This window comes from Bufo gargarizans, chromosome 3 (genome assembly GCF_014858855.1).
Source record: "Bufo gargarizans isolate SCDJY-AF-19 chromosome 3, ASM1485885v1, whole genome shotgun sequence".
NCBI classification, from domain to species: domain Eukaryota; kingdom Metazoa; phylum Chordata; class Amphibia; order Anura; family Bufonidae; genus Bufo; species Bufo gargarizans.
In genome coordinates this window covers 544,111,889-544,125,383 of record NC_058082.1, presented here as the reverse complement: position 1 = coordinate 544,125,383, position 13,495 = coordinate 544,111,889, and the positions used below count along the sequence as shown (strand labels likewise).

The following is a 13,495-nucleotide window of genomic DNA, read 5'->3' as shown; positions in this document are numbered from 1 at the left end:
TGCTCTGTGTCTGTTAGGCAGGTGACCTGTTTAGCCCCAAACCATCCTTCCAGGCAGGGCTTTACTTTCAGGGCACAACAGGAGATTCCTCATTTGCCTTAAACTACAAAAGTGCCGATCACAAGTGTCCTTCTGCCATCTTAACATTAGGACTGTCACGCCACCTGGTGTAGATCCCTCTACTGAGTGTGGTAAGATCTACCATTTTTCGCTTCTCGGCCTTTTGGCTAAGATCAAGTGTAGTATCTGTTCTTATCAGTCTGCCTTTTCTTGCCGGCCCAGGTCCTTGTGGGTACCCCCTGCACTCTGCCTTTGAGCATCGTTGATTTAATTCAGCTTCAGCTCATTGCTGCTATTGGGTGCAGGGCTATTCCCAAAGGAACAAGAGTGCTCTGGTCTCCGACCTCCTCTTGGCCTGTGGCTTAATAGTCTTGGTGTACGACGTTAGACAGTGCTTACTTGGATCTCGACAGCCCGAACACGATTACTGGAAGATCTTCTCCGACTGCGATCCAGGAGAAGACTTTGCGAAGACTCGACGAGGAACCCCGACGACGAGGACTGAAGACTCCGGCCTCGGAGGACCCCGACGAGGAAAAGAGGCTCGGCGAAGCCCTTTCCTGGAAGAAGCTCCGCCCTTCCCCGGAAGAAGCCCCGCCCAGCAAGAAGGAATCTGCATAGCGTTGCCCCCTGTTGCCAAAAGGGACCCTTTGCAAAGATTTCTCAGGGAGACGAAGGCAGGAAGAAGGAAGAAGCCATAGCCTCTACCTCAACCTCCAAGCCTCCAAAGAAGAAGACGAAGAAGACCGCAGAAGAAAGAAAGGCCATGGCAGAGGCCCTCCAGGACCCTTCAGCCTCCACTTCATTTGGCTGCAGACCCGGTGGCACCGCCCCTCCGAAGCAACAGGAAGGCCAGAAGCCCGGTCCCGGCTCCCCTCCCCTGGAGCCCTGGATGAGGCAGACGGTCGTCCTGAAGCTTAAGGAAGTGGACGGAAGAGCGCCGGACATGAGCCAGGATGTGTTTGGCAAGAAGATGGTCCTGGAGCAGGGATTTGCTAAACCGGAAGTGACAAGCATCCACTCCTTCTTTGCTGGGATGTTCTGGATAACCTTCGCCTCCGTGACCATCTGCAAGAGGTATTGGGAGATGGTGAAAGCCGAACAGCCGGACTCCCCCTTTCGACGCTTTGTGGGCAGCTGCCCAGTCCAGAGAGATGAAAGAAGAGTGACCGTCGCCATGCGGAACCCACACATCCCAGGCAAGGATATTGTCACCTACCTGAAGCACTTCTGTACCGTGATGAGGGACCCCACCCACATCTTGGACGGAAACGGCTTCTGGACCGGAAAGTGGTCAGTCATCGTCCGCCTGAACAGGGACTCCACAGACCCGGATGGCGTGCAAAACCTGCCCCCGACCTTCTCGCTAGGCAACTCCCAAGAGCTCATCTACTTCTCCGACATGCCGCAGACCTGCAGGAAATGTGGCAAGAAGGGGCATAGGCTGAGTGACTGCAAGGAAGTGGCCTGCTGGATCTGTCGAGTGACAGGGCACGAAACCCGGGAGTGTAAGAGGACGGCATGCAACCTGTGCGGACTGGCTTCACACATCTACAAGGACTGCCCAAAAAGAGAACGCACCTGGGCAGCGGTCGCAGCCAGAGCACCAGCCAGCGGGAACCCCACCGCAGCCACACCTCAGGCAGCAACAAGACCCAAAGCGAAGAAGTCCAAAAAGGAGGGTAAGCAGACACCTGCCCTAGGCCATGCTTCCGCCCCCCCCTCTCCCGGCCTCCCTCCCGCCCCGTCGTCACCACTACTGAGGATTCCCTTATCCAACTGCCCATTACCTCAGTGGCGCCCTCCACCGCCCCAAGCCCAACCCGCCCCATTGTCACCACTGCAGCAACACTAACCCCTCCTCCAGCTGCTGCAGCCCTCTCCTTGGAGGATTTTCCCCCTCTTGACTCCCCAGAGGTCAGGAAAGGGAAGAGAAAGGGGAGGGACAGCCCCATCGCTGATCACTCCAAAAATAAGATGGTCAAGGTAGAGGACAGGGCCTCACCCAACAAAGAGGAAACAGAGCAGCAGACGTAAGAACCGGTGGCCACCAACGAGGACACCCAACAGCAAACCCTCCACCCCCCCTTTAGCCTCGATGAGACCGAGGTGGAGGAAATAGTGGCCAACGGAGCAACCGCTGACCCGATACGGCTACAGATAACCCTAGAGGAGATCGTAGCCAACTTTGCGCTGTTGCAGGGGCAACCCATAGACAGCGGACAAGAAATAGAGAAACCGCCGGACGACCGGAGTGGTAACTAAGATGTAACGTTTCCGCTAACCTCTTTCTTTCCCTTACATGATGGCAAATTTTAACCTTTTTTCCATTAATGTTAGGAGCATCAGGGACAGGTTCAGACGTCAGACGGTACTAACCTTTCTTACTTCACAGGTCGCCGATGTGTTTATGTTGCAGGAGTGTACTTTGCCCCCCTCTAGGTCATACAACCATCTGGCCAGCGAGTGGTCCCACGGCCCCTCCTACTGGTCCGGTGGTGGCGACTGCAAGTCGGCCGGGGTTGCCATCCTCCTCAGGGGAAATGCGTTCACACTTGACTCCATCCAGAAGCTCGTCTGCGGCAGACTACTTGTCGTAGACGGCTCCTTGGCGGGAGAGCCGGTTAGGCTCATCAACGTGTACGCCTCCCCTGACAAGGGTGAGCGACTGGAGCTCTTCCAGGCCCTCCGACTGCAACTGGCTACCACTAGGACCGTAGTGATGGCCGGGGACTTCAACTGCCCAATCGAGGAGGACGGACGCAGCTCCGGGACGTCAAGCAAGCTTGACGTCACTTCCAAACTACTCATTGAGATGGTGACCGAAGCGCGTCTGCAGGACGTTGTGGGTTCCATGGGGAAAGGCTCCATTAATTATACGTGGAGCCGACCCAATGGATCACTCTGCTCCCGGATCAACTTTGTGTTTACCTCTCGGGCAGTCAGGCAGTGTAAACACTTCTATGGTCCCTTGCTTCTTCTCCGATCACAGGGCCATTCCGGTCCAGAGCACCCTAGGCACCGGGGTCCCCCCGGCCGCGGGTTCTGAAAACTGAACTGCGCCCTGATGAATCGCGAGGATGTGCTTGCGGAACTTAGAGAGGTCTTCATAGCCTGGCGGAATGACAAATGCTTGTTCCAACAGACTAGTGACTGGTGGGAGTATGTTAAAGTCCAGTTTCGTTGTTTCTTTCAGGCCAAGCAACAACATCAGGCGTGTGAGAAGAAGAGGGCCTTCAGAGCACTGCAGCGTGAGCTGCGGTCCCTGCAAGACCTTTCCCAGTGCGACTGGAGCGTTAGAGAGGAGCTGGAGGGGGCCAAGAAGAGCCTGAAAAGACACTTTGAGGAGGAATCCAAGCGAATCATCTTCCGTTCCAAAGTCGATGACCCTCTGACGGTGGGCGAGGTGCTCTCTGCTGCTAAATCCTTTAGATCCGGCAGGACCCCGGGCAGTGACGGCCTCCCAGCGGAGCTCTATGTAGCGCTGTGGGACCTGATCTGTCCGGACCTGCTGGAACTCTATGAGGAGATGGTGGTGGAGGGTAGGATGCCCCCATCGTTGAGGGAAGGAATGATCACGATCCTGTATAAGCGGAAGGGGGAGAGATGTGACCTGAATAACTGGCGTCCCATCTCCCTCCTGAACGTGGACTACAAGATCCTCGCCAAGGTGCTAGCCAACCGGCTGAAGGTCGTCATCGGCAGAATCATCCACCCGGATCAGACCTGCGGCATACCCGGCCGCAGGATCGCAGACAGCCTCGCTCTCATGAGAGACACGGTACACTACATCAAGGACCGCTGCGTACATGTGGCCCTGGTAAGCCTGGACCAGGAGAAGGCCTTTGACCGAGTGTCTCATGCGTTCATGGGCAGGGCTTTGCGCAGGCTGGGTCTAGGCAGGAGGTTTGTTGACTTGATGTATTTTGACATTTGCAGCACGGTGTTGGTGAACGGCTGGAAGACTGACCCTTCTCGGTTCGCTCCGGGGTCAGACAAGGCTGCCCTCTTTCACCTCTCCTTTTTGTTTGTGTTATAGAATCCTTCGCGGAGTCTGTCCGGCAAAATGGAGAGAACAGAGGGATCACCGCACCAGGACCTGGACACTACCAGGTCAAGTGCTCGCTGTACATGGACGATGTGACCGTCTTCTGCACTGACCGGCGTTCGGTGACTGCACTCTTCCAGACCTGCGAGGAGTTCGGACAAGCTTCAAGGGCCAAATTCAACTGCGGCAAGTCAGAAGCCATGCTCTTCGGGGACTGGCAACTGGCCTCTTCTGCCCCCTTCCCATTTACCATCAAATCGGGCTTCATCAAAATTCTGGGAGTCTGGGGGGGCGGAGCTAGCGCCAGCGGGAGATGGCTGCATGAGTGCATAGCTCCGTACACAAATCGCCCTAATTAGCCTGGATATCGAGCCTGGAGATCCGAACATGGTCAAAATCGGAGGACCCAAACCCAGTGACACCGCTGACCAGCAGAGAGCTCCAGCCTGTAAAGGGGATATGGACAAATTTGTCAAGAAAGCAGCCGCTGCTTATGTGGCGCGGGAAAGTAAAATGGCGCCGGCATCACCTCGCGCTGCCGGCCGCCCACAGAAAGATTCATCTGATGCGTCCCAAGAAGCGGAGGTGGAGGTGGACAATCTACCTATATCAAGATCATACCTTAAAGAAATCCTCACCTCCTCTCTAACGGCAGCGCTGGAGCCTCTGAGCACAGACCTCTCCGTGATCAAGCAGGACGTTAGGCAGATCGGCAGGAGAGTGGAGACGCTGGAAGAGTCTCAAGCGATCATGGTGAGTCACCAAAGGGAAGTGGCTAACAATATGGTCTCCATACAAAGTGATCTGAATGCCTTATACTGTGCTCTGGAAGACCAAGAAAATCGCGGCAGGCGCAATAATTTGCGCTTTCGCGGTGTACCAGAATCAACTGTCGCACGCGATATTCCTTATGTCATCACTCAAATTTGTCTCTCCATCCTGGGCCCTGACTCAGCCCATGAGGTATTAATAGAAAGAGCTCACAGAGCTTTAAGACCCAAGCCAGCCGCGTCTGATCCACCAAGGGACATCATTTGTAAGTTCCTAAGTTTCCAAGTGAAGGAAGCCATTATGATTAAAGCTCGCTCAGCAGGAGAAATCACTTGGGAAGGATGCAACATATCCGTATACCAGGACCTCTCCCAATCCACACTGAAGAAGCGGAGATCTTTGAAGCCACTGACAGACTGGCTCAGGTCCCACAACATTCCATATAGATGGTCATTCCCTTTTGGCCTGTCCTTTTTCCATGAAGGTCGCAGGCTGAATATTTCTACTTTTGTGGATCTCAATCAAGTGTACGACCACCTCAACATTGGACCTCTGAACATTCAGAACTGGGACCCAATTCAGAACTTATCCTCCTTACCGGACTTACCTATCCTGGCTCCGTGGGAGAAACAACGCACCCCAAGATCTTCTAAGTCTAGACGGGATGTCTCACAATCCACGCCAAGAAGACTTCCACTAGGAGAGTGAGCGGGTCGGCATTACTATTATCTTCCATTCTGCTCCTTCTCTTTAAACTTTAACTCTTTCACCTCCTCCACTTTCCGTCAATTACCGTCCGGGTAAATGTTCATAACTCCTTACCCCTCTAATTCCTCCTCCGACCTAGCATATATACATGTTTTGCAAAGTTTTGGATCTAAGCATCTAAACAGGGTGATGTCCTTCACATTTGGGAAATTCCCCCTTCAATTCACCAACGAGTTTTGTGCGCATCTGCGCAAATTTTTTCTTTGTTAAGTTTGTCTTTTTCTTTGTGCCGTTGGTTGTATTATTTGTTTCTGTTTAATGGATACCCTTCACAGGGTGATGTAACCCTGCATCTATCAAGATATAGTATGTCTTTGTTCCTACTACCGAGGTATAAACTTGGGACTGCCTTATATGGCTCTTTTGGTGCGGGGGGGCCTGAGTCGCAGTGTTCCACACAAATGATCGAGTTAATATGGCGGATCTCACAATAGTTTCTTACAATGTTAAAGGCTTCAATGCGCCTTCTAAAAGATGCCAAATATTTTCGCTCTTAAAAAAGAAAAACGCCTCTATTTTATTTTTGCAAGAAACCCACTTTAAATTTAACCACTACCCAAATCTATCTTATTCTAGCTTTCCGACATGGTTCCACTGCGGCTCGGGCTCTTCCGCTTCCAGGGGAGTTAGCATAGGATTTAACAAAAACACTCATTTCCAATACGCTTCCCATATTCAAGAAGCAGAGGGACGGTATATAATGCTTAAAGGTACTATAGCTAACCATGTTTACACCCTGATTAACATATACGCCCCTAATGTCAACCAGGCTTCTTGGTTTGAAACTATCTACCCGATTATAGAGTCCTTCCAAGAAGGCACGGTTATCATGGGAGGGGACTTTAATGTCGCCTTGAATCCTGTTTTAGACTCCTCAACCACAAGGTCTGCCCTCTCACGGAAGAAACTTAACTCTCTCTGTAAAAAAATACAGGATTTAAATTTAGTCGATGCCTGGAGAACATTTAATCCCACGGAGAGGGATTATACTTTTTTTTCGAATGTTCATGGCTCGTACCACAGGTTGGATTACTTATTTATTTCTAAAGCACATCTTCAGTTCTGCTCTAAAACCCTATCCGACCACTCTCCAATCTCTATCACCATTTCCACCCCCCAACGCGCTCCTAAGACAACTAACTGGAGACTTAATGAGCAGCTGATATCCTCTAAGGAAAATAGAGACAAGATACAAAAATCCCTTGATGACTTTTTCTACCTGAATGCCCTCCCGGAAACTTCACATCACGTCCTTTGGGATGCCCACAAGGCATATATAAGGGGCCAATTTATTAGTCTAGGAGCCCATCTTAAGAAGTTGAGGACAGCACGAATAGATCACCTTCTGTCTGAAATTAGCAAGACAGAAACAACCCACAAAAACTCCCTCTCTGACCAACACCTTCCTAAACCTAATTCACTTCGTTCTGAGCTTAAGAATATCCTAAACTCCATATCAGCTAAATATTTTCTTAACTCCCAGTTCAAATATTTTGCCCATGGAGACAAAGCGTCCAAATTTGTCATGAATAGGATAAAAAAAAGGAGGAACCATAACTACATCTGTAAGATCCATACTAATGAAGGTGGCTTAGTTTCTACGTCTAAAGACATAGCCTCCCAATTTCAGGCCTTTTACCAAGCTCTCTATAAATTACCCCAATCCTCTTCTCCAACCGATGCCTCCTTCACTATGAATGCCATAAACAGCTTCCTTGATACTGTCTCTCTCCCTAAACTCAATACTTCTAACATTAAGGTATTAGACTCCCCTTTCTCCATGGATGAATTGAAAAAGGCTATTAAACAGCTTCCGAAAAATAAAGCCCCAGGTCCGGATGGCCTTTCGGCCCTTTATTATAACACCTTCACAGATTCCATATCCCCTTTCCTACTTAATTTTTTTAATCAGTCACTCAAGGGCATCCCTCTGACTACAGATATGACGAGAGCTTTGATAACTATTATCCCCAAAGAAGGCAAAGATCCAGCTCATTGTGTAAACTATCGGCCTATTTCCCTATTGAACCTGGATTTAAAACTATTGGCTAAGATGTTAGCGAATCGTCTCTCTCCCTTACTCCCATCCTTGATTCATGGTGACCAGACAGGCTTTGTGGTTGGAAGAGAGGGTAAAGACAACTCGGTCCGGATTATTAATGCCATTCACCACGCCACCAAGCTCTCTCATCCGTTAGTCCTTCTCAGCACCGACGCCGAAAAGGCTTTTGATAGGGTTAGCTGGAGTTTCTTACGTCTTACCTTATTAAGGTTTGGAATTCCCGCATCCTTCGTCGACGCAGTCTTCTCCATGTATTAAAACGCCTCGGCGTCGGTGCTGGTGAATGAAACGACCTCCCCTTCCTTCCCCATCAGAAATGGGACCCGCCAGGGCTGTCCCCTTTCCCCTCTGGTTTTTGTGCTTTCTATGGAACCTCTATTACAATCTTTCCGTCAAAATGACGAAATCAAAGGTATTAAGCTAGGAAAACACGAACATAAAGTCGCAGCTTTTGCGGACGACCTCCTTCTCATTACCACAAACCCGAAAACATCCCTCCCATTAATTTATGATACTTTTGAGAAGGTCAGCCCCCTATCTAACCTTAAAATTAACATGAAGAAGTCCCATGTTCTATGTTTAGGCCTAAATCCTAGTACTAAAATGAACTTGGCAGCCCAATCCCCATTTAACTGGGATACCCCTTTCATAACTTATTTGGGAGTTAAAATTGATACCGATACTTCCAAATTATTCCAACTAAATTATGCCCCACTTCTACGACATATGCAAGACCAATTGAACGACCTTCACCGACATACGTTATCCTGGTTTGGGCGTAAAAATATGTTTACCTCTTAGTCCTCCCTAAGCTTACTTACTTACAACAAGTCCTTCCCCTCCCTGTCCCCAGATCCTTTTTCCAATCCCTGGATAAGGATATTCGCTCTTTCATTTGGAGTCGCAAGAAAGCCCGTATACGCTTTTCTGTACTGCAAAACCCCAAATCCCTGGGGGGCATCAACCTGCCTAATCCCTCCCTATATAACTTAGCTACCCTATTAACCAGAGTTGTCGACTGGTTCAGGAATTCAACATATAAGTCCTGGCCTAGCATGGAAGCTGCCCTAGCTAAGATTTCATTTAGAACTCTTCTGATCCACTCTCAGCATGACCGGGCTAAACTTAGGACCGCTGGTCCGATTGTATCTGCCACCCTGGATGCATGGGATAAGTTCCAAAAATCTGGTAATGGCATTCCACTTCCCTCCCCTCTTATTCAAATCAGGGACTTAGTAGATATGGCACCGTTAGAGCTGAAACAAAGTATACCCTCATCTATCCGCAATTCAGAAATTCCAGTTCTCTCTCTTTATGAGGCGGATGGTAGCATGATTAGATTAGATTATGCAGACCAACTTAGCAAAGTTTGTCCCCTACCATGCACTCCTAAGACCAATCACCTGGTTTGAGAGTCACATTGGCTCTAAGGATCCCCCTAAGAAACTAATTTCTCTTCTATATAGGAAATTGAGCCTTCCTATATGCCCTCCTAAAATGGCATTTATTGGTGCGTGGGAAAGGGATCTGAACACCCTATTTTCTGTTGAAGACCAGATGAGATTGTTTAGAGAGCCTCATAACTCATCTAGGTGTGTTCGGATACAAGAGAATGGCTACAAGGTTCTGACCAGGTGGTATAAAACCCCTGATGTCACATGTAGATATAGTAGTTCTGGTTCTGACACATGCTGGAGGTGTGGGGAGGAGGGCGGTAAGTTCCTCCACATATGGTGGTCTTGCTCACCTTTAAGTAATTGGTGGTCCGAGATCTTTAGACAATGCAACTTAATTTGTAAGTCCAAGATCACACCATCTCCTCAACTCGCTCTCTTAGGCCTCCCTCCTTCTCACACATCCACCGGAGTCACTCCACTTTTTAAGAAATTGTTATCAGATTTTGGCTCTCAGCAGACCTCCCACCTCTCGAGTTCTGGGTAAACAAAGTGGATTCCATATATAGATTTGAGGAACTCTCAGCCTGGGAAAATCGTTCTCATAGCAAGTTCTCCATTTTATGGAAGCCCTGGATTGCTTATAGACACTTTAACGAGATCCATTAACGGTTCTAGGTTTTAACACCTCTCATCTCCAATTTATTCTGCTCTTACGAAGAATATGATATACATCTGGTAAAGGTATCCATAATGTTGTAATTGTAATTGTAACTGTTTTAGTTTGCTGTACACGAAGTAGTGCAATGGTCGCATTACATGCCTTTATTGTACACATATGTCCATCGCAGTGGATTACTTGTACTGCTTTATTAAGACTTCAATAAAGCTTTGAAAAAAAATCAAAAAAAAAAAATCTGGGAGTCTGGTTCGGGAAGGAAGGCGCAGCCCTCAAGTCTTGGGAAGAACGCTTGGCCAAAGTCAACCAAAGAAATAACTGGCACGCTCCCTGGTTCTACAGGGACGTTGTTAGGTTTGTGAGGGAACACCAGCTGGAGGGCCTCAAACACGACTTGTGGAAGCCAAAAACTATCCACAAGCTCATCAGAGCAAAGGACATGGTGAAGTCAATTCCAGGGATCCATGACGACACCGTAGAGACAGTTTGGACTAATGTGTCGTCAAACAGGTTGACCAACGGGAATAAGGACTTGTCATGGATGGCCATTCAGGGCGGACTGCCTATCCGGTCATTCATGCATGCCCGCAATCTGTGCAAAACCCGGTACTGCCCCAGGTTCCCTTTCCTGGAGGAAACATCTTACCACCTGTTTTGGGAGTGCCCCTTTGCACAGCGCCTGTTGGACGCCCTGGAACATGAACTCAAAGACTCTGTACCCTGGAACAGCCTGCAATGCACTTCGGTGCTGTATGGACTGTTTCATGGGATTCATACTGTTGGAGCCATCCAGGAGGCCTGGCGCCTTATGAACAGTTTTAAGGACGCTATTTGGTTTGCTAGGAACCGGCTCATCCTCAGGAGGGAGAAAAAGTCCGTCCTGGACTGCCGCAGACTTATCCATAGTCTGTTGCAGGATTACAACATCATGGACGTCGACGAAGAAGAAGAGGACTAAACCCCTCTCCTTCCCCCTCTCCCCCATTTGTATTTGTCCTCTCAATAAAGCTTTGGGCATGTGATTCCCCCTACCTACCCCCTCCTTCCCACTTCCCCTTCCCTCTTCACTGTCTAAAGGCTTTGTTGGAAGGTTTTGTGATTAAATAGGTATGCTAGTGTAGCATTCATTGCGATGTATAGAGTAGGTTAGCCTGTGCTTTACATAACAATACCATGCTCGCAAAGACGATTGTAAGTAATTTATTAAGTGCTGACTCGTGGCCTGTGCTGCGTCACAGTACTAAAGTATGTATGTATGACGACTGATTGTAATAAAGATGTTTCAATCAAAAAAAAGATCCACCCTTTTTCTTTTCCATTTATCCTGTGGAATAAAGTAGGTGGCGTTTTCACTAAATTTGCATATTGTCTCACAACAATGTGGTTTACTTAAACCTTATTTTAGAATTACATAGTAAAAGTTACGTTTTATTGATACCCAGTTCACATGATTTTCTGATATATTGTTTGAGTTGTGATCTTACACCTCTGCACGCTCATCCTTAGTGCGGAAGGTATCATTGATAACTCGAGTTCTATTATACATAAGTTTTTCTGTTTATCTCTAAAACATACGTTTATCCGTTAATCCCCAATTGTAGAGTTGGTGTGAAATTGCGGACTGATACTACAAGTTTTGGGGTGTTTACTTTTTTATTTTTTTTTATATAAGTACATCCATTCATCCTTGTTTCGGGGGTGAAATTGTGGCCTGACACTATTGCTCTTTTACTCTTACAGTTACAGTACAGTATGTCCGACAGACAGGTGTCAGGGCCTTCTAAGGGAACGGGCAGCGCTCAAAATGTTGCTGGAGCTGGCAGAAGTACCAGCAGAAGAAAGGAGAATGGTAGCAGCAGTCGCTGGGACAGGCCAGAGCTGCCATTGTTATCCAGCGGTCGTGTTTTGTCCAGCAACCCAGATGTCCTTGAATGGTTGACTCAGTCTTCAACTTTGTCGCAAGTGACATCCGACACCCCCAGCCAGGAGTCAGTGGGTTCCTATGACACCACACTTTAATTTTATGTTTCTTCTTCTTGAGAAGTATTTGCCGTCGGCTCGACTCAACTTTTCAGTGAGGACAAGCTTCTAGAGGACAGTCAGCAGCTACTACCCAGCCAAGATGTGGAATAGAGATCCACTGCTTCCTCTGGTAGGCTGGCAAGTAGTAAGGATGATGTTGGGAGTGGTCAGGCATGTGGCCCTGAGGCTGGTGAGGGTGACATCAGTGATGTGCAGACAGTAGTGGATGATGATGTAGCTGATCGCATATGGGAGCTGGGTGAAGAGGTGGCTTCCTCATCATTAGGAGAAGAGGGTGTCAGCTTGTGTGTGAGGCAAAGGCTGAGACAACAGGGTGTTAGCGTGGTCATGAGTCAGCAAGCTGGCAGCAGTGTGAGATCTGGATCCAAACGTGCCATGGGAAGACCGTCTACTATACAGGAGCCTACCTGTCTGGAAATAAGTGGCGGTGCATGGGTTCACAAAAGCAGCGGTAGCAGACAGTCAGCACAGAATGGTGGAGGGAAAATGCCATTCTCAGCAGTGTGGGAATTTTTCACCAAGCCGCCGGAGGATGTCAGCATTGTCATTTGTATTACATGTGGGCAGAAGGTCAAGGGTAGCCGGGATGCCAATGTTGGCATCATAGCTCTGTGTTAACACTTGCAGCATCAGCATAAAGTGACCTGGGAAAACCGTTGTGCTAATGTAGTGGTACACCCGCACCCATTCTCCAGCAGTCAAGGCTCCACCACCTCAGCAGAAGGAAGCTGCGTTTCCTTCCCATCATCTACTGGTCCTGATGCTCCTGCTCCTTCTACTCCTTATCACTCATTTTGTCAGCAATCGATTATTAAGGCAATTGCAAAAAGACAACAGTATGCATGCACTCATCCAACATCGCAGAAGCTGAACGTGCTCCTGGCCAAGTTGTTGGTACTACAGTCCCTCTCTTTCCATGTTGTGGACTCTGCACCTTTCAGAGAAGTGATGGCTTTATTGGCTTGTGCCGAGCTTAGGTGGAAAGTCCCAAATCATCATTACTTTTCGTATGTTAAACAGAAGGTGGGCCAGTCTTTGATCCTGTTGGTGTCTGCTAAAGTTCATAGCAGCGCCGACGCGTGGAGCTGCGACTATGGTCAAGGACAATATATATCCTTTACGGCCTACTGGGTAAATGTGGTTCCTGCCCAGCCACACCAGCAACTTGGCCAGGTGACGGCACTGCTGTCTCCACGTTCTCAAGCTGTGAGTTCTGTGCCAATGTCCTCCTCTGCCTCCACCTTGTCCTCAGCCTCCACTGCAGGAACATTTCTTAGTGCTCCTCCAGAATACCAACTATGTAGAGCACGCCGTTGTCACACTGTTATGCACCTGGTTTACCTGGGCGAACAGAGTTAAACAGGGGAGGAAGTGCTCTGCATCCTCCATCAAGAAATCAAATCCTGGCTGTTTCCTTGCCATCTGAAAATGGGAACTATCGTCACCGACAACGAGAAGAGCATTGTGTCTGCGCTGATTAATAAGGGCTGAATCAAGCGCCCTCCATGGCGTACGTTTTTAATCTGATTGTAAAGTGGTTCCTGAAGTCTTCCACCCATCTTAAAGACATCCTGAAAATGGCCAGAAACTGTGCATGCAATTCAGCCACTCTTAAACTACAAAGGAAAAATAACGTTCCCCAACATTCCCTGATGTGTGACGTTTCCACC

The 13,495-nt window shown here is 48.7% G+C and overlaps 1 pseudogene; it reads left to right on the top strand.

Annotated features, from left to right (window-relative positions):
- Positions 1-207: 207 nt before the first annotated feature.
- Positions 208-353, top strand: LOC122933574 (annotated as a pseudogene).
- The last annotated feature ends 13,142 nt before the right edge of the window (positions 354-13,495 follow it).